The 22765-nt window shown below is 36.2% G+C and overlaps 3 pseudogenes; 1 reads left to right on the top strand and 2 right to left on the bottom strand.

Annotated features, from left to right (window-relative positions):
* Positions 1–1021: 1021 nt before the first annotated feature.
* On the bottom strand, positions 1022–9718 carry LOC122296577 (annotated as a pseudogene).
* A 486-nt stretch (positions 9719–10204) lies between these two features.
* Positions 10205–11998, top strand: LOC122296579 (annotated as a pseudogene).
* A 1410-nt stretch (positions 11999–13408) lies between these two features.
* LOC122296580 lies at positions 13409–21721 on the bottom strand (annotated as a pseudogene).
* Between the last annotated feature and the right edge of the window lie 1044 nt (positions 21722–22765).

A 22765-nucleotide genomic window follows, 5' to 3' on the forward strand; every position in this document is an offset into this window, starting at 1 on the left:
GATTTGGCCTTACAGCATGCATGTTAAATTTCTGTCACAAGGAAACGTCATCTCCTCCTTATTGAGGAGATTTGGCAAATCCAAACATTGGGGACTGAGTTCTGATATGTTGAAACACTTCAAGTTATGGGAACTATCGAGATGATCAAGCTCGGCAAGGAAGCGGCAACCAAGACTCAAAGAGTGTGGTCAACCCATCTCATTGATCACGGACCTTGTATCATGCATAATATTCAGTTGGGACTTTCCCAACCCTGTCTATGAACTCACCAAGCTCCTTAGCCTTAATACATCGATTGAGACACACATGATCAATAAACACTACCATACTGGTGAGATTGGCCTTGGCCTCAGCATGTGTATTAAAGAGGACGATAACTCGTAAGATTTATTGATACTCTTAACTTATGACAGAAGAAAACTATTTTCATCATGTCTAGCACCTTGGACAAACCAATGATGCTTACGTCTGGTTTTGATAGAAAAATACTTTCAAATCATCTCATCTTATCTTATATCACCTATTCTCATCTTAATATTCAAATACTACAAACACAAACATTTTCAATTTTAAATCTTGAACTTTTTCATCTAATCATTACCAAATTACTAAAAATTTGCCAAACTTACCAAAAATATAACACAAAAAGCAATTTAGCTTTTTCAAAATCTAGAACAAAAATTATATTAAAAATTTTTTATTATAATAATATTTTTATTCAACTTTTTCACTATCATTTCTCACAACTCCATAAAACAACCAATTACCCAAGATCCTAACTCCCAAGCCATACTGAAGATTTCATATACAATAGATTCAAATATGACAAAACAACCATATCCCTACGTCAATCATCATGAACTCTTTTTGGGATTCTTCTTTTTATTTAAACAACAAAACTACCATCCCCACAAATTTATGTACACCAATACAAAGCAACAAATTAAACAGTGGCTTTCAGAACAATCACTTTTGGCTTAACTGGTATCGAGTTTCTGCTCATATTCAAGCTACATATATAGTTTCTGGCTCTGCTGACCAGTAATATACAACCTTCAGAATCATATTTTCCCCAGTTTATGCATCCAAAAGTCAGCAAGATCTAACATTCCACAACCTACACATACCAGTCAATTTAAAAATGTAGTAAAAATAAAATTCTTGGCATTGGGAGATACAAGTAAAATTGAAATCAATACTTGCCAAAAACCATTGACTTTACGTCTCCAAAAAATTCATGATTGCTATAGCCCGATCTCAACAGCACCCAAATTCTCTTAAAACTTTAGCGTCTTTGCTGCAGTTAAAAGCATGTCCATCCCTCCACCTTTTTCTGATGCCTCTTCTCCTTTATCATTCCATCTCTTTTCAAGATTTTCAACTGGCATTGACCCCCCTAAACCCTTCTTTTTATGTTTAATTTCTATAGTCTCGTAAGCTCTTTTTGCTCTGCGTATTGCCTGGATCCCTGCATTACATTTTCTGCAGAACCATTTCCCTCTTGGAATTGATGTGCGCAGTGGTTTTATGCAATAGATGTGGTATGCATGATCACAACCATCACATAGAATGATCTTATCATCATCTTGATCAGCAAGGCAAACCTTGCACAGACAAGAAGGGCAGTACCAACGAGGGCCATATGATTTTAATTACTTAGTTGTCAGGCACCTAGCATGATAGTATTTATTTGGGCAAAAGTTGTGACCACAAGCCTTTAACTTTTCACCATCTTCTACCTCATTTCTACGAATTTTACAGGGTAAAGAGTTTTTTCCACCTTTTGATGGTTGAAGCCCATCGTCCATACCACAATTTGAGTTTTCTTCGATGTCAATAGAAGTTTCTTCATTTATAGCTGAAGTTTCATCATCACCTCCATTACTAAAGGACTTGGGAGCAATAAGCCTATCACACATTTCACAATTTTGATGGGGTGACGCAATTCTACTTGCAGTGCAAACAATACAGTACCAGCTTTTAGGAGGAATTTCTTTGATGGCAGGTTCAATGCAGGAGACATGGTACATCTCCTCACACGAATCACATAATAAATAATCCATTCCATTTGCCTTGCCTCCGCATTGCGTGCAAGTGCAAACTTTGAACACATTAGAATCTTCTGTTTGCAATGGTATGATCTAAGAGTCTAATTCCCGAGGAAGAAACTGTTTTGCAATGAAATCCTAATTGAAAATACGTATTATCCAGAATGCATATAGTATAGATGAAGAGATTTGAATATAAGTCGAAGAGGAGAAGAATATGCACGATTTAGAGAGATTTACACTGCATGGAAAAAAGAAAGAAAACAAAAACATGAGACTCTGCATTAGCTTATACCTAGAAAAACTCAAAATGCCAGAGGCAATTAGTTATCTAGTCTTATAGATAAAGTAACAACTAAAACCTTCCACAACTCACAATGCAATAATAAGTGATCCATTAATTCTCCATGTTTTTTGCACAAATAGCACCAATCCATCTCAATGAGTCCCCTCCTCCTAGGGGTGGGCAGCGGGGCCCCGGAACCCGCTACCCCGCCCCGTTCGCCCCGACCCCGCATAGGGCGGGCGGGGCGCCCCGCACCGTTAGGGCCGGGGCGGGGGGCCCCGGCCCGTATCCCAACCCCCAGCGGAGGCGGGGGACGGAAACGGACCCCCCCCGGTCCGTGTTTCCCCCGCCCCGCATCTATATATATATAATATAAATATATAATATATTATATATATTATATATATATAAGTTATATAAGAGAAACGGCGCTGTTTTGTGGTGGACAAAACGGCGCCGTTTCAATTAGTGGGTTAATAATATAACCCACTAATTGAAACGGCGCCGTTTTGTCCACCACAAAACGGCGCCGTTTCTCTAAATACCCTAACCCATAACCCAACCCCCCCCCCGATCCCCTGATTCCCCTCCCCTCCCCTCCCCTCCCCTCCCGAGTCCTTTCACGGCTTCACCCCCTTCGGCGTTCCATTCGGTGTTCCCTCCTCCCACCGACAACCAGTCCGGCCGCCGCACGTATTCCATCATCCCTCTCTCTCGTACGACGCACGAGGCCGGACGCAAGCCGCACGCCGCACGGTAACATTTCTCCTCCCCTTTTGATTTTCTCCGTTTGGTTATTATTTTTTATTTTTTTTTTAGTTTTGATCAGAGATTGGAGGTAGGATGGGGTTGAATCGGAGATGGAGGATGGGATTGTTTGGATTGTGTGCTGTGGATGTCTTCGGATTGTGTGATTGTTTGGATTCCCGATTGAATGCTCTGTTATTTTTTTTGTTTTTGTTAATTGCATTGTGATTCGGACCCCTAAATTGATTTAGGGGTTTCATGATTGAAACCCCTAAATTGAATTAGGGGTTGAAACCCCTATCAATTTAGGGTTTCGGATTGGAACCCCAATCCGAAACCCTAATTTGATTTAGGGGTTGAAACCTAAATCAATTTAGGGTTTCGGATTGGGGTTCCAATCCGAAACCCTAATTTGATTTAGGGGTTTCAACCCCTAAATCAAAATTATTGGACAAAAATTCTATCAGAGTTGCATTTTTATCAGATTTGAAAAGTTTTAAATGTATTTTAAAGTTGTTACTTGTCTCTAATTAAATGTATCCCAAATCCGAAACCCTAATTAAATGTCTCTAATTTTAAAAATTCTATCCCAAATCCGAAACCCTAATTTGATTTAGGGGTTGAAACCCCTAAATCAAAATTAGGGTTTCGGATTGGAACCCCAATCCGAAACCCTAATTTTGAATTAGGGGTTGAAACCCCTATCAATTTAGGGTTTCGGATTGGGGTTCAAATCCGAAACCCTAATTTGATTGAGGGGTTGAAACCTAAATCAATTTAGGGTTTCGGATTGGGGTTCAAATCCAAAACCCTAATTTGATTTAGGGGTTGAAACCCCTAAATCATCACGTTTTGGATGCTTGTCTCTGTCTCCCATACCTAATTTGAGTTGTTACTTGTTATGAATGTTGCTTTTATTTTTATATTTTTTAGACGTTGGAATGAAGATAAATGATTGGACAAAAATTAAGAGATGAAAATATTATAATATTTAAAATAAATTTTCTTATTAAAGTGAAAATTTAATAAGATAGTTTTTTTAGTAAGATAGTAAATTTCGAAAAAATATATATTTTTCTGTCATAAATTATTATTTCTTTTGTCATGTGGTAAATAAACTATTTTTTTTAACATATATCTCATTTTCAAATTTTTTAAACATCTTTCAAGATTTTAAAAAATTAAAAGATATACCAATATACTAATATTAATGTCAGTAACTATTAAGAAATGAATTTTATAAAATTAAATATATGAAAAGTAAAAATGAGATACCCTAAATAATATAATGCCTATTAAAAAATGTATTTTAAAGTGGCCTATTAAAATAATGCCTATTTTAAAGTGGCCTATTAAAATAATGCCTATTAACATGGCCTATTAAAATAATGCCTATTAAAAATATGAAGCATCTCTCTTCGACTCTTCCTAATCAAATTATTTGGAATTGCTTATATGAGGTGTAAAAACTTATTATAGTGTAGCCATTCATATTATCATCATTATATATAAAAAGTACTTAATACATCAATAATAGTTATGAATGTAGTTTTTGCTGATTGTGTTGAATTGTACTTTGAATTTTTTTTTTTTTTTTTTTGTTGGAAAATCAGGAATGTCTTCGGATTTCAGTGATAGCTCGCCTTCCCCAGCCAACACCCCTACCCCAGAAACTAACCCTACTCCTACCCCTATAACGAGTACACCTTGCCCTGCTCCGAAGCCCACACAGGGCAAGAAACCTGTATCTATAGTTTGGCAACACTTTACCAAACTAGAGGGTGGGGACCCCAACAACCCACAAGCTAAATGTAATCACTGTGGGAAAATGTATGGATGTCACTATAAGAAACATGGTACATCCCAGCTGAAGGTCCATCTAGAGGAACAATGCAAGAAGAGTCCAATATTAAAATCCTTAGTAGAGAAGGGCCAATCTAGACTAGATATTAAAATGGCTGATGGGAGTAGTGGGGCCGGAGGGCCAACATTGAAGGGGTATACGAAGTATAACCCCGATGAGTGTAGAAGGAAGTTAGCTCGTATGATTATCATGGACGAGCTGCCTTTTCAGTTTGTGGAGGGTAAAGGGTTCCAAGAATTTGTCCAAGAGTTGGAACCCAGATTTGTACTTCCTTCTCGTCACACCGTGGCAAAGGATATTAAGAAGATGTACCTTCGTGATAAAGATGTTTTGAGGGGCCAACTCGCGGGTTTGGTAGTTTGCCTCACTACCGATACTTGGACTTCTATCCAAAATATGAATTACATGTCGTTGACTGTGCATTTTGTTGATGCTGATTGGGTTCTGCACAAAAAGATTATTAAATTTTGTCAAATAACTGATCATAAGGGTGAGACGATTGGGAAGGCATTGGAGGCCGCAATAAAGGAGTGGGGGTTGGAAAAGGTTTTGTCTGTGTCAGTTGATAATGCGTCATCTAATGATGTCGCATTGGGATATCTAAAGAATTATCTTAAAGATGCAAATAAGACATTCTTGGGTGGTGAATACTTGCATGTTAGATGTGCTGCACATATTTTGAATTTAATTTTGACTGAGGGGTTGAAAGATGTTGATGACTCGGTTGCCCGAGTTAGAATGGCTGTGAAATGGGTGAGGTCTTCTCCTTCAAGATTGGAGAAATTCAAAGTTGCTGCAAAGGCTGCGGGCATAACATCGAAAAAGGGTCTTTGTACTGATGTTCCTACCAGATGGAACTCAACCTTCTTGATGTTGGAGGCGGCCCAGGAATATAAGGCAGCCTTTCAATTATTGGGTGATGAAGACATCCAATATGTCAAATACTTTGATGAGCACGGGGGATCACGAAAGCCTAATGATGATGACTGGGTGGTAGTTTCTACTTTCGTTGATTTTCTTGGATTATTTTATGATGTCACGTTGAATATATCTGGTTCTTTGTACCCTACATCCCATGGGTTTTGTCAACAAATATGTAGGGTAAAAGAAGAATTAGAAGATATGCGTAGGGGTTCCAATGAAAGGATGAGGGGGATGGCAAATTCCATGATGCTAAAATATGACAAGTATTGGGGAGATTTGACTAGAATGAATATTTTCTTATATGTGGCTGTTATTCTTGATCCCCGTCTGAAAGTTTCAGGCTTGTTATATGGGTTGGGACTTGTTCACGATCAGGTATGGACTGACATTATTGGTGAATTGGCCCGAGATACCCTGAAAAAATTGTATGACGAGTTTATGGCAATTAAGGATGGTACTACATCGAAGACACATACACCGACCCCAACTCCTTCTACAGACATCGTGACCGGGCCTCCTACAAAGAAGCGCAGAATGCCGTGGACTAAGACCCTCGCACAGAATCCCACACTAGTCCAACAATCTACGGAGGTCGTTTCTGAGTTAGACAACTATTTGTCAGCGGATATGGTCCAAGATGATGATGATCATTGGGATATATTAGGATGGTGGAAGAATGCCTCAAAGAAATATCCCATCATTTCTGAGATTGCCCGCTGTATTTTGGCCATCCCTATTAGCACCGTTGCCTCAAAGTCAGCCTTTAGTACCGGAGGTCGTATATTGGATCCTTTCCGTAGTTCATTGTCTCCTACAACTGTAGAGGCATTTATATGCACACAGAGTTGGACGATAGGAAAGGATATTCATGTTCCGGATATTTTAGATTTTAAGGAGACCGATGAGGGTGGTGATCAGTCTGGATTTGGACCACCTGGTAATTATTTTTTATTTTATTAATTTAATTTTTTTATATTCATTTCCATTTCATCGTTATTAATTTTAATATTAATTTTTGTAGTAACACATGAGACGTCTAGCACCTCTGCAACATAAAAATGTGTTCAAGCCCGGGCCGCCCCAACTGTCACACCTCTTGACTCAAAGACAAGCCACAGCTGACAAGCCTCTTTAGAATGATCAATTTTTAATGATTTGTAAAAATTTTGTATTCAATAATTTGTAATGTTGATACAATGTCCTTTGGACACTTTTATGTTTGTAATTTTGTAATTGTTTAGCCTTTCAATTTTGTAATAGCTTAGTTATTATTATTAGTTTATTACGTATTAAACTCTTAGACATAACATTTTTTTTTTCTTTTAAATTTCGGAAAATTTTTTTTTTCTTTTTTACTTATAATTTTATGGGCCCAAAATGGCCCATTGCTGAGATTTCTAGGCCCAAAATGGCCCAGAAATTGCTTCTGGGCCCAAAATGGCCTAGAAATTGCGTCTGGGCCATTTTCGGCCCAGAAATTGCCTCTGGGCCCAAGGCCCAGAAGGGGGGTGCGGGGGGCCGGACGGACTGGCCCCCCACCCGTACCCCGTCATGCGGGACGGGGTACCCCGCCCCCGCACACCGGAGGCGGGGGACGGAGTGGATTTTTCCCATCCGCCCCATGCGGGGGCGGGGGCCGGGGGGGGGGGGGGGGGGGGGGCTACCCCGCACCGTATGGTGCGGGTAGCACCCCTACCTCCTCCTTAAGTTGTCTGTGGTCAGAATGTTCCTAAGAGTAGCGGTCCATACAAAAAAAGCTACTTTGGAAGGCACACAAGACCTCTAAATACTTTTTTCCACGGGAAATGTACATTAATTACCTTGTGATGCCAATATTTTGTAATATGCCTTAACTGTGAACTTCTTGTTGCCAATGGACCTCCACTGTATCCTATCTCCCTGTGCCGTTATACTTCCCGTGGAGTATATCAATCTGGAAAATTCTGAAACGATAGGCAATTCCCGGCAAAGTCCTTATGATGGTCACAAAAATTCAGATGTTTGGACTTTGGAGGATGGCTCCTTTGTGCTAAATGTGGTGCATTTGGCAAGAACACAAGGCCCAAAATCCTAAAGACCGTGGGAACACGAATTCGGAAGCAAAATCTATCATTTTCACCGAACTCTATGTTTGGATGAGTGCTCACAACAGCTCCCAAATCTCCAATTTACTATATTTTGAGGAATTTTGCTAGCTTTATTCTCCTTGCTAGATGGGTGTATCATTTTCTATGCTTCTTGTGTAAGTACTCAGCTTACCCCTCTATGCTTTAATATAATTTCCATTGCTTGTCAAAAGACAATTGACTTCCAAAGGTAAAGATACAAAACCTTCATCAATTCAGTTCTCAATTAATTTGGGGCAAAACTCACAATTGTTTTTAATAAGTAAACGATTGTATTAGTGAGAATTGAACAGGCATAGCCCAAGTACACAAGCGTGCATACAAGAGGTAACACCTATTTAGGTGGAAGATAGAACAAAACTTCAAGCATAAAGGTTATGCTTGGTTATGAAGAATGTTAAGAATTTTTGAGAATTTTTTACATTGGGTTTTGGAAAATGAGAGAAAATTTTGAGTAAATATATATATATTGAAGATAAGTGTTGTATTGGAGTTTGTGAAAGGTTGCTTGAATAGAATTTTTAAGAGTATTTTTATTTTGAAAATTGTAAAAGTTGTAATGATTTTTGTTTTTAGATAATGACCGAGTAATATTTGGATAAAAATTTGAAATTGAAATTTCTTTTAGATTTGAAGATGTTTCGTTTGATTGATAAAAAGTTTTGTAATATTTTAAAAAGTTTTGTAAAACCAAACATGGCCAAAGTATTATTTATGAGATAAAGTAACCGTTATTACCACACAATTACTAAAACTTTATACCATATTTCCCTAGCATAAGAACCATGAAGCATAGAAAGTATCAAATATGACCAAAGAACTTTTGAATGGGCTACGATACCGAAAAGTGTCTTAATCAACACATACATCAAGTAGGTTTGCTATGGAGACTCATAGAGTGCAAAATGAAGGACTTTTTAGAAATTATTACAACGAAAAGTTTTTCCAAGATCTCTAAAAATGAATAACGCTAATCAAACTCCACAACACAAGTGACCCACGAGATAGAAAAAAAAATTTGAATAAAAAATCAATTTTAAAAAAAGGCATAACCAGTTGTTTATCAATCTCATAGATCTCAGGAAGAGCATAACTTTAAATTAATGTTTTGAATATCTACAGGCAGGCATTTGATACAGAGACATCACGCTCAGGATATATAAACATACAAAATGAATAATGGATTGTATATCCATGCACCCAAAATTGTAAACGCGTAATTTCTTTTCCAAAAAGAAAAGAACATTTATGAATACACTGAATCAAAATGCAAACATCAAAAGAGTGAAGTTGTATAGGCCTTGAACTATTATTTCGACAGCGTATACACCATATAAAAGAGGATGAAACATAAAAGCTTAACCCAAAAAGACTCGGGATTACCTGTTGAATATCTGAAGAGAAAAGGATAGGTGAATGTTCATAAGCTCCCTCTTTCATCCTCAAGTTTATGATACTAAAGTCACAAGAGTCAGCCTTGATGCCTTGGAAATTCTCAAATAGCAGCTTGCACAATGAGGTGAACTTGTTCGAAATTAAAATATTAAACAAGGCATGCTGACACTTCTCAGTATTGTTATTGTGATCAGATTCATGTGAACATCCACTAGATATAGCACCTGCATGTCCATTAGCTGCTTTCTGGGATCCCGGCATGCACTGTGTTTGTGAAGCTTTGAGCCTGTCGTCATCACAATGACCAGATTCTTGCAAAACAACCATGAAAGAGAAACAATTATAAACACAAATGATGACTACTTTCAGTAAAACATCGCAACTTTGGTTACCTCAACCACCATCGTACCATCAGTTCCATGATTAGAGTTCTTGGAGAAACGGCAAATGGGACGAGATATAAAGGATTAGGAAAGATGATCATTGGGTTGAGACAGATGCAAAAACAGCAAGAAAAGAGAGTAGAAGACCATCAAGGGTCTTTGGTGGAGTTGAGTTCTAAGATTGACTTATTAGTGGAAGCAATTAATGGAGGAAGAATTGGTTCACGCAGTGGAAATGGTAGACATGATGATGAGATGAACACTGAACATTTAGATGTGTCGAGTGGAATGCCTTTTCATTCTATTAAGATTGAGTTTCCCAGATTTGGTGGTGAGAACCCCACAGGATGGATTTATGAGGCAAATCGCTATTTTGCCTTGTATCGAAATAGGTTTGAAGCACTGTCTGTCGCATTGAATGTGGAAGACGATGAGGTGCTTTTCATGTACGGAGTTGTACGACACAAGTGTCGTGGGGATGTGCAAGGAGTGCTACGAGGAGACAAACGAGATGGAGGAGGAGCTGAAGAGTGAGATTGATGAATTGAGAGCCAAGGTTGCTTTGCTCAAATTCTGGTCTCCCCTTGACCACCACTACCACGGCCGTCTCATTGTTCCAAGCCTCACTAGTGTTGTCCTTGTGCCCTCCTTTGATAACCCCTCTACCGAACCCGCAGTCCCCTTCCCTGCCCATAAGGCCCTTCTCATCAGTAACCAACTCAAGTCCTCTCTTTTTTTTCTCCTCCTATTTATTTGTTCTAGGAAAATTTTGTTGGCATTGATTATTAATATAAGTTTGCATTTGAATTTGTATACAAGTTTCTTGCTTTTTGAGTTGGTGAAACTGGGTTGATGATCGTGTTGTTTGATCTGTAAAATAATCAACTTTATTTGCTGTGTTTAGTTGCTCAATCATTCTTGCTATGATTGTACAAACCTTAAGTAGTGGAGAAGACCTAAGTTTGGTTTTGGGTTCATAATCATATTCTCTTAAAATCGTGAATAGTGTGCATCACTGGACTGCTCGACTATTTGTACTCTACTCTGTGCATAGCATGTGTTGTGAAATGTATTGTGTGTGGAATTACTCTTTATGTATTACTCTGAGGCATTATCCATTTCTTTCAAAATGCTTCTATATTATCAATTGTGGCTGCACTCGTTCCTAAATCACTATATTTTCTACTGTAGCAATGCAAATACTGGGTTTTTGTGTTTTGCGGATTTGAACTTGACTAAAAGGTGCAAAGAGTTCGTATAAAGCTGTCAGTGGCAAAGTTGTTATCTCCTTAATGTAAAATCCCTTGGCAAAAGTATACTATACTGACTTAATTAAGTTTTTACTTTTGATTATATGATAAAGTTAGCTATTCCCTATTGTTCAGGGTAATGCTTGAGAATGAGATGGAAGAAAGCTGTACTAGCACCATCAAGATTGGTGATGTGTCGTATAATGCCCTTCGCGCCTTTGTCAACTATTTGTACACTATTGAAGCATGCCTTGATGAGCAAATGGCTTGTGACCTTTTAGTATTGGCTGAAAAATACCAGGTAAAGCAACTCAAGGCATATTGTGAGAAGTTCCTAGTGTCAAAACTAAACTGGGACAATTCCATCATGAGCTATGCCTTTGCACACCAGGTTATGCTTGATTCGGCTTTATCATTGATCACGGACAACATGGACAAGCTTACTACAAAAGCGGAGTATGTGGAACTCTTGGAGAAGGATCCTCGACTTGTAGTGGAAATCTACAAAGCTTATCTCTCCAAATAGGTTAATATTACTGCTCACTTCTTTACCTAGGCTATAGGTAAGCATAGGGTTTCTTAGGTATGCTAATGTGAAGCAATGGTTACTCTTCAACTTGGGATATGGATCCATTTTCTAATGCAATATTGAATGTAGATGAGCTTCTTTTGTTTGGATGAAGTGAACCATCTGGTTTGGTTGGCAAGCTTTCTAATGACTTTTGGTGCCTAAATTTGAATTTGCCTAGCTTGTTTTGCTACTTTCATTTTGCGCGCCAAATCTCATCTTTTTTTTAACCCCTTCAAGAATGATCCATGTAAATCTCAAATTGAATGGTGGAAAACTTCCTTTTATTGCATCTCATCTATGGAATAGCATGCAAATTTTCTCGAGAATCGGATGAAACATGAAATGAAAATGTGTGAGGCTCAAGTTTATTAAGCTGCTTTGTAATCTTCAGGGGAAGAAATGAGGAAGGTGGCAAGTGGTGCATTAGCCTTTTATTGTGATGATATGATATTTCCCAAGATTTGCAGGCACCATTTTCTAGACCATGTGGACCTACTTTTAATGTATTACTCCAATATCTCATTGACTTGTACATGCTAGTAATGTTATGTACAAATTTCAAATAGACAAACTTCTTACAGATTTTATAAAAAAGTGGGTCTCACTAAAAAGAAGTTTTTTTTTTTTAATACTTTTTTATGATGGAATATGCTTTTTTACAAAAAATTTGTGTGGAACTTGTTTATTTGTAACTTGTACAAATCATTATTCTATGCATTATAATCAGATGTCAATTACATTCTTATGCTAACAATAGTCTTTTTCATTCTTGTTTCATCCATTTTTGTCCAAGATGATGCTTGGATTTCTGCTAAGAACATGTACTGTGTATTGCCCCTGAGTTTATGGCATGAGGTACTGGACTTCCTCTAGAAAATATGGAGGGCATGGGCTTTGTTTCTCAATCTTATCAGTCACTGCATTTATAGTGTGTTATCAATGATTGTGAATCAAAGCAAAGGTGCAAGTTTAAATCATAAAGAGGGTGTCTAGGAGTTGAAGGGAGTGAGTATTTGTCAGTTTGTTTGGAAAGCTAAGAAATGAAGTGAAATTTCAAAAATATGTACTTATTAGCTTGGGTTCACCATAAGTTCTTGAAACAAATTTTTTCTTATCTCATCATCTCTAAGAAAGTACGCTTGTTAGGAAATATTAGAAATTGTACAAGACAAGATGGAATTATAAGGGGCATTCAATGAGGTAAAATCAAATCTAATAGCGTTCAAGGAAGGAGGTAGCTAGTAACCAAGCAAAGCCTGCAAATGAAGGTACCCACCTAATTGAATAACTCCATGTACAACCAGCCCTACTTCTAACTGACTTTAGGTTTCCTTGTCCCTTTGTTTTTTTTCATTTTTACTTTTTTTCCCCTTCCTCTCTTCTGGGAAAAATGAGAAGAAAAAAAATCGCCTTTATATATAACAAAGCCAGTTTCTATAGTACTAGATATATCTAATAAAATCCTACGCTGTAAGTTACAAGATAATATACATTGTCATATGAATAGAACCTTTCTCGTTACTTAATCATATTCATAATTATGTTGCAAATTTTGAACAATCATGTTAATGTGCATTCTTGACCAATCTAATCTAGGGATGTATATTCTATAGAAAACATATCATATTAGTTAGTCGCCATCGCTTTCCATCTTGGTGAGACTTCAGGAAGACTCCTTTCACATAGCAAAGTGAATGACAATTAGGGCAAAAAGAATTATAAGTGCTTACTACCAACTTTCCCACAATCAAGCAGTTCACATACGTTTATCGCATATTAACATAATCAAGCTTGAATGAGGCCTTCTTCAATTTCACCTAGCGCAGATCGAAGCCCATCCCAATGCAGATGCAATTTCTTTCACTTCCCTAATAATTGGATACCTTGTCACATATACAAACACGCCCGCTGGGTGTTGGCATTCAATCCATCTCAAACAAGACAGTTGAGATATCACATTTGTGCCTGAGACAAGATAACATTCTAATATAATGCGAACTTTGCAAGAATGAAACAAATGCAGGTGTGAGAGAGAACATAATTCCTCTTTTCCTCAACAGTGAAAAGGACCATTTGCATGCAACAGGTCATATGTTCTAGTGTAAGTGTCAAATGGCTCGCACATGGAAACGAAAGTTTGAGCATTATAACTTAAGTCCAAAATTTTAGTGACAAAAGTAAGTCCCCAAAGTTAGTTACCAGAGCCTTCTCAAACTATCCACCAACAAATCTTTTACAAACATCCATCCCCATTAGGGAAATTTTGAACTGGCTCGCTGTAAGAGCATTTGTATTTGTCATCATGGAAAGTATGTAATTATTTTCATAGCTGGACATAGATCACAAAGGTTTAATACTCTTTCATATGCATTAAGGTACATCCAAACTGATGTGTTTTTTCTTTTTTATTTTGGGGGAAAGGAGTGTTTGTGGTTGTAATACAAGCAACTCACACTTGGAAGTCCTCCCCCAAGTACAAAAACTTGCCAAAACTGATTTAAATCAAAATGAATTTATGGTACAACTTCAGGTGGCAATATGACTAGTCTTAATCATCTTGATGAATGACGGTTAATAGATTCCAAGAAAAGGCTATGAAACTACCTAAAAATGAACAAAAGGATAAGCAATTTTCAAAAATAGAGTTGAAGGGGAAAAGCACATACCAGTCATGCCTGACTCCTATAAGTCCACAGTCATAGATAATAGGCAAGGTATTGGGCCCATTAACAGGAACAATGTTCATAACCCAGCAATCAATCTGGTGATCATGCAATGCTGCTGCAAACCTGCCACATGCAATCAGAATGATTTGAAATTCTTTTTGAGCATTTAAGGAAAGAGTTTATGGCTTTATAAAATTTCTCATTAACTTTGCAATAGTTTTCAAAAGTATGTAGAGTTATTAAATGATGTACCTCCATATCTAGCTCTCATGTCCATCACATTTCTTAGTTTGAAATCTTTCCAACAGAAACCACGAACATAGCAATGTATTATCTCATTCCAATACTTCGACTCTGCCATGAAAATTTCCTTTCTAGATACATAGGTGTCCATTTCTATGCTACGAAGCCTGTCTGGTGGATAATGAAGGCTTGCAGGCCATTTAGTTACATTAGCTCCATATCCATTCTTTGATAGTGGAGTGATGCATGCCTTCAAAGCAATATACTTGCAAAAAGTACCACTATGACATCTATATTGATTGATAAGTGTAGGCAGTTCATAGGAACTCACATTGTTTTGCTTGAAAATGAGAAGCACTTGCTCTTTATAATAATTCCAATAGGGCTCCAATTGTACTATTGAACAGTTCTTTTGGAATATTGACCTAGACGTGATTTGGTTCTCTCTTGAAGCGCTAATTATATAAGAGTCTATCTCAACCAGAAGTGAAGTGGAGAGATTGTGATACGTCATATTAACCAATGAGTGTACGTGGTGTATAGAATCTCAAATTGTACCATTGCCCAAATATGGGTTGTAACTCCAAAGAAAATTATAGGTTCAAAATCTACATGCAAAATTTCATACAAGATACTAAAGTTGACATCATTTGATATCTTTTCTTTGCCAGAACAATGTTACAAAAATGCAAGAAAATCCATCAGTTCCTACTAAGTTCTTTCCTTTCACAAAAGATATCTAACCACAATAACATAGATTTTGGTACTACATTGATCTTTTATTCATTTTATGGGCTATCAGCCAACTTTAGTATTAAAGTCCTATTCTTTCTCTTAAATCTCATCAATTTTCTTTACTGCAGTTTGCCCCATAATTTTTGCAACACTAAAATTCCGTTAGGAACATAGAAAGGATAGTGAACAAAATAAATAATGTGTCATTCCCTACAACTCAACTCAACTAAAGATAGGCTAAATAGAGTCCATGAGCCAAAATGTGGAGATTGTTATAAATGAACAAGCTAGGATTTTGCTATGATTTTAATGGTTGGAAAAAAAATTGAGGAAAAACACAATAGCATCAACGTCATCTGAAAAGGAACAGCTATGCCATCTAATTGTTGATTTTGATTGGCAATATGAAGATTTATACACTATATTATTTCACTCAACTAATGTAAACCCAAAGCAAGGGAAGCAGGTCATACCAAACATTGTCTGGATCATCATTGGAATCATATAATGGAGGCTGCACTCCAATTTCACAATTAAGATAGCAGCTGTTGTTCAACGGTTTTTTCCATATAGCAATGTATCCCTTCTTCTTTACTAGTTCCCAACAAATGCGAGTAGTCAGATCCTCCATTTATGTAGATATAAGCCACAAGGATGAATATTTGAATCCAAAGATATAATAGTACTCTATTCCTCAATACCTAAGGAAGATAACAATGGTACCAACAAAACACGTATCACCAGAAGAGAAGGCGGTAAAAAATAAAAAGGAAGCTCTTGGATGTGCAAGATCATCCTAAGGAAAGACATTACAAACAAAGATTGTTAAACTGTATAACACACTAATGATCAATAGCAGCTTGAAAAGGTATATTCAGAGTAACAATTTCATGATGAGTTACCTTTTCATTATTTCTGTAGGTTCTCTTCATGTTTATAAATAGGCTCTTCTACCCACACAAAGTGTGACGCTCCTAAATTCCGTTTGGGATTAGACGAACATTTGAAGCGTCAAGACATGCAACACAAGGTTACCTGCCCCCGTTCATGACATATTAGATGCAATGTTCCTAACATGCATATAACATTATGCAATATTCGTAGCGGATAATTTTTTTTTTCTTTAGCAATACTATGCACTTAATTGAAAATATCCCAAATGCTTAAAACATACTTCATACGTAAAGACCCATTGAATAGATCACAACACTAGTACAAAATGGTTATAATCCAAAAAGTACTAGAGATGCAACTCCATCGTACAAGTAGTAATTTACGTTAACTACTATATTAACTTTGACTTCGTACCGTCGTTTAGTCAACTGTGTCTAGTTGATCAGCTCCTGATTCTCCTTCAGGTCCTGTAACAAGATCTACCATTCGGGAGGAATGGTAGTTGGGACTACCAAAGTGAGATTTGATTACAAATCTCAGTAAGTTAACAAAAAACTTCCACACAAGCTAATGCTGCATGGATGACAGTAAAAACATAAATGCATAATCAAATTCATAAGTAATTAAAACATAACTTGGCGTACAACATAACATAATTGACATAACTTAAATTAAAACATGAACTGAACTTGACTTGACATGAACTTGATCTGAAACTTGACTTAGCATGAACTTGCTTTGAAACTTGAATTAACATAAACATGATATGAAACTTAACTTATCATGAACTTTTTCTGAAACTTGATTTAACATGAACGTGATATGAAACTTGACTTATCATGAACTTGTTCTGAAACTTGACTTATCATAAACTTGTTTTGAAACTTGACTTAACATGAAAAATACATACTCCACAGTTGTTGTGGCCCCATGTATTCTACACAAACTTGACTTAACATGAAAAATACATACTCCACAGTTGTTGTGGCCCCATGTATTCTACGTGTAAATACATACTCCACAGTTGTTATGGTCCCATGTATTCTACACAAACTTGACTTAACATGAAAAATACATACTCCACAGTTGTTGTGGCCCTATGTATTCTACGTGTAAATACATACTCCACAGTTGTTGTGGCCCCATGTATTCTACGTGTCACAATTGCTGTGTTTCACGTAGTGTATGCGTTACAATTACTGTGACCCCATACATAAGTAATCAAGATGAAACGTGATTGGAATACGAAATGACTGAAGCCCTGACGTAACATAAAGTGACTTGAACATAACTTGAAATACATGACCAACTTGAGATAGAAACATTTCGTAACATGACATAACATATAATAGACAATAAATTAAACATGACATACTTGCAACAATGAATATTACATAACTTGATATACATGTAATAGATGGCATACTTAGCATGACATACTTGTAAGGTACAGTAATACATGACAGAATATATTATGTAACAGATAAAAATTGATGACAGAATAAATTCTGTATAATAGACAATTACGTGATAACTTGGCATGGCATGACATATATGATAACACACATACATACACTGTAGTTCCTTTACTTAGCACACATACACAGTAGACTGCTAGTAAGTTAAAAGCTAACTTACCTCGATCTTCGCGTTTCTTATAAAACCTCAAGCGCGATCACGAGAAACTGTAATTAGTGATTCTAAAAATTAGCACTAAATCACTAATAACTTGAAATATGGAAAATACTAACTTAAAGAGTAAAATTTTCATTTTACTCTCTACATGTAGGAAAATGATTGTTTCACCCATAACTTAAGGATTTTGCATACTAACTCCAAAAGTCATCAAAATTTACATGCTTCATGTAAATTTTATCCTCAACTCAAATATCAATTTAGAAAAATTTAAAACTAATCACAACTATTAAAACTCCATAGGGCCGAAATTCCCATATGCTATTTCCATTGATTTTTGTTTCTAACTTGTTTTGATTAACCTTTTGATCTATGACTTATAAAGATGTGGTCTTCAAACCAAACCATCACATGGTTTAAAAAGATGTCCTAAAATATATATATATATATATATATATATATATATATATATATATATATATATATATATATATATATATATATATATATATATAAGCTTCTAATTCAAGATCACATGGTTAAAAATAAACCAAAACATAAATTTAGCCAAGAACATCCACACTTTGACTTATTTGAATATCTCTTTACATAAAATTTCATATTTTTGAAACTAACATCAAATATCTTCAAAATAATAATATAACATGTATATAAGATGCTTAGGATCCTCCAATAAAATTATCAAAGTCATTGGAATAGGTTTAGACCACCAAAGAGTTAAACTTTCTCAAAACAGAAACTGTTTTTCCTCTTCCAGTTTCTAAGTTTCTAAATCTAAGAAAATCTTTCATCAAAACCTTTAATCATGCAAAAATTCTCAAACAATAATCATATACACATGTTAACAATACTCCATAAAAATTTCGAATCAATATCTATCCATTAGCTTGGTCAAAAACTCCAAACTATAACATATTCTCCAGTTTATCTCCTAGAATGACCTTTTTATAATTTACACAATATTTGACAGACCAAATGATTTTCAAATGGGACAAATAAGATATCCACGTAAACTAGACTAAAAAAGAAACAACTTATATGAAGGAGACTTTATGATAAAACACTTAAAAAAGCTTCGAAATGGGCGTGCAAAAAAATACCTAAAAGCTGTCTGAGAGAGAGTGTTTGGTATTCTTTCAATGGAAAGTACAAATGAAGATAATTACGTGGGGAGGGGTGGCTGGAGATACTTATGGATGAGATATAGAAGAGATGAGGTTAGAGTGAGAGTTAAGTGTAGGACTCTCTTACCCGAAATGAGAGTTAAGTGTAGGACTCTCTTATCCGAAGTGAGAGTGGAGTGTTGGACTCTCTTACCTAATAATATCTACAAAAATCAACTCAAGATATTTTTACCCAATAATATCCACGAAATTAGCTTAAAATATTTTTATCAAATAATATCCACAAAATTAGCTTAAGATATTTTTATCTAATAATATCCACAATTTTGAACAGACGTTTCGTCCGAAAATATGAAAAAATGTTATTGCGCCATAAGACCTTAAATAACCCTCCGAGTCTAATGGCACAAACCATAATACATTTAGACAATTCTAACTATTTCCAATAATCAAAAACACACTTCTTATACCATAATGAGTAATAATACTAACTATGTAGTTAGACTAAAACCTATATGATTAATGGATTCGTGAAAGCTTATAGAGTCTTCACGAGGTTCCTAAAGTCAATAGAAATTCTACAATTAAATTTCTAGCGGCCTATTACACAAATTACCCTCCTGCCCTTAGGATCCTGTTGGCCTCAAGAAGCAGCTTTCCATCTCCATAACAAGCCAAAGAAAAATGGAATATTGGTGTCAAAGAGCTTTGGCTAACAAGTCTCACATATATTTACTTTCATGTTTTTACTTTCCTTTGATATACCAAACAACTCAAAACAAATACTTCTAATATATTGGAGGCCAAATAAGGCTTCGATGCTATATATAAAGGGACAAGCAAGTACCATCAAGGGTCCAATTAAATCCACAGCCTAAATAATGGATGAAGTCAAAAGCCTAACTTGGATATAATAGACATTGAGTAGCAAATGTTGCTACAATGGTATGCACACCACACTCTAAAGCAAACGAATATGGACTCATGGACATCTTTTTGTGCTGTTGATAGAGTAGTCACATTATGCTGCATCAAAAATGCACCAAAATTTACTACTCCACTCTCAACATCCAAGGCAACTTGGGTCTTATGGACAAAGGCAATTTTAGGAACCATCTGCAAATTAAGAGATTGCAATCAATGCCATACAAATACAAACTAATACATGATGAAAAATTCCAGAACAGAGTCACAGACCAACCTTAAGAATATGATTCAAGTGTTTATCTGCCATACCACCTGCCAAAAAAATGTACTCTTGTCATTTCTTATTGATATCCATTTGTAGTTACCTTTATTTCCAACCAGACCTATATGTGGCATATTACAAGACCGCACCTGCAATTATATCTCATACTTAGCCCAAAAAGAAACCCCCTTCAAAAATTTATATTGGATGAGCCACTAATAAGTTGTAGACTGAAAATAAGGGAAAATGCTCCAATATAACAAAATGCCATATATTAGCAAGCACCAATTTAACTAGGTTCTAACCACTTCAGCTACATTTTCAAAAAGTGTGCATAAAAACTTTGAGAGATCTGATCAAAATAGCATAAGTCAAGGATAAAAAGAAACTCACACAATATGTAGTTATCATTAAAAATTAGAGGTTTTCATAAAGCAATTTAAATAGCATTCCATGATGTGATAGAATGGAAGTACCACTTCATCCATTACCTAATAATTTTTTCAAAATAATGGCTCTCCTTGCCTCCCCAAAACCCCAACAGATACAACTTTCTCACCATATGAATCGGTATTACCTCTAGCTTCTCAATTCAAGAACACGGTAGTTCACACATCTTCAAACAGTATATATTTCAGAGCTACTCAAATAGGAACTCGCTCATTCAATAATATTTGAAAAAAATAGCACCAAAATTATCGCAAAAATTTAGATTTCAAAGAACCTATAAGATTTCGAACCTCAAATCTCAAGCTCTAAATGTAATCTAATAAAAAAAGGACCATCAATTAATTTATCTCGAAGAAACCCTTCATTAATCCTTTATCTAAATTCCACTTCCATTAGGCTAAGCCATCAAAAAACCCATGATTTGTACATTTCTTAACTACACAATCCCACAAGAAGAAGAAGAAGAAAGAAAATTACATAACCATGAGTCGTTCTAACAAACAATCGAAGATAAAATAATATTATTAACAATAACTCGTCTCGACTCCTCGACCAAGGTATCCTGACCTGATAACCCTTCAGCTTGGGCAGCAAGCAACCCAGCCCCTTCCTTTCCTCTGGGCAATGCCGCTCGTACTTCTCCACACTGTCACCCAATTTCAACTGCCTGGTAACATCCACATTGTCCATACACGATACATACTCAGTCATTCTCTGCTCGCAAACCTCGTACTTCTCAACCTTAAAGCTACCACGGTCAGCACCCTTCTTCCCGGCCTCCTCCTCTCTCCCGTTTCTCATGCTCCTCAACTACTCCTCTATTACACTCTCGTCTATGGCCATGACCTCGAAGTCCAGCGACATGGCCCCCATCTTGTCCATTTCCCCATCCTGATCATCATGTCCAATTGCGACAGCTTCGGCAACGTAGAAGGAGAAGATGGAGGCGGCGTCAATGACAAAGATGGTGTTTTAGTAGCTAGTGGTAGTGGATAAGTAGAATGAGGAGACGACGCTTTTTTGGTGATAGGTAAGAGGGAGGAGAAAATGAGGAAATGATAAGTGGAAGAGAAGCAGTCGAAGAGGAAGAATATGGAGAGACAAAGGACGGTAAAAGTTGTAATCTTGATGAAAGTCGGAGCTCTAACAGCCTCGCACAAGGCATTCATGCATGAACGTTACAGGTTTCATGGATTCCACTTTCCCGTTTGTCTCTCAAGAAAGCACAAGAAAAATGAAACAAAGATGAATTAATCAATGTTAAATCGAGAGGTATGATACACTCCAGAGTATGGACGTAGGGTACGGAGAGGAGCTGGGAACATTTTGAGGGTGACAAGATGGATAGGGAGAGCATGGCTGTGATTTTGTTTGAATTTTAGTAAATGAGTGTGAAAAAGTGTACTCTAAATACCCTATTATTGGACTAAAATGCTGAAATATGAATAGAAATTATAGAAATTAATGTGTATTCTTTAATTGAATTTCCATTTACGTTGGAATACTTCTAAACAGTTTTATTTTTATATTTAATTTTAGAGTTTATAAAAGAACAAGTCAAACCCAGTCAAATTAAAAGGAAGACATTCATGGGGTTTGAGAGCAATTTGGAAGAAAAGAAAAAGAAAAAAATCACAAAATGAAACCATAAGAAGTCCAAGTCCGAAATTCGCTAGGAGACAATCTGGACATACTTTAGTGTTTTGACTATATCTTTTTACTCACAAATCGTATTAATGCGACTCTTGATGCATTAGAAATCTATCTTAAAGGGCTATAACTTTGTCTCTAATAAGGATTTCAAAATTTGAACTCCTGAAGGTCGTACGTGGCTACCAAGATAAGTCCTAAAATTTAAGCGATTTTTTTATGCGGAAATTAAGAGGACATTAGGGTTTCTATCCTACCCTATATAAGCATATCATTAGCACGAAATGGAGGGGGGTGGGAGGCACAAGAGGCAGATCTGAAGAGAGGAGAAAATCAATTCCATGGCCATCGTTCGCTTCAATTTTCTCTGGAGATTTTTGTTGTCCAGTATATTTATGGGTAACTAAATTCTCAAGTAGGGTTAGGGATGAACTTGCATATTAGATGGTGTTTCTAATTTATTTTTAATTCATGTATTTGATTTTCAATTGCTAAAACTTGTTTGTTTTATCATTCTCAATTCATCGTTTATGTTTTCTTTTCTGAATAATCATAGAATTTAT

Source organism: Carya illinoinensis, chromosome 15, assembly GCF_018687715.1.
Source record: "Carya illinoinensis cultivar Pawnee chromosome 15, C.illinoinensisPawnee_v1, whole genome shotgun sequence".
Taxonomy (NCBI): Eukaryota; Viridiplantae; Streptophyta; class Magnoliopsida; order Fagales; family Juglandaceae; genus Carya; species Carya illinoinensis.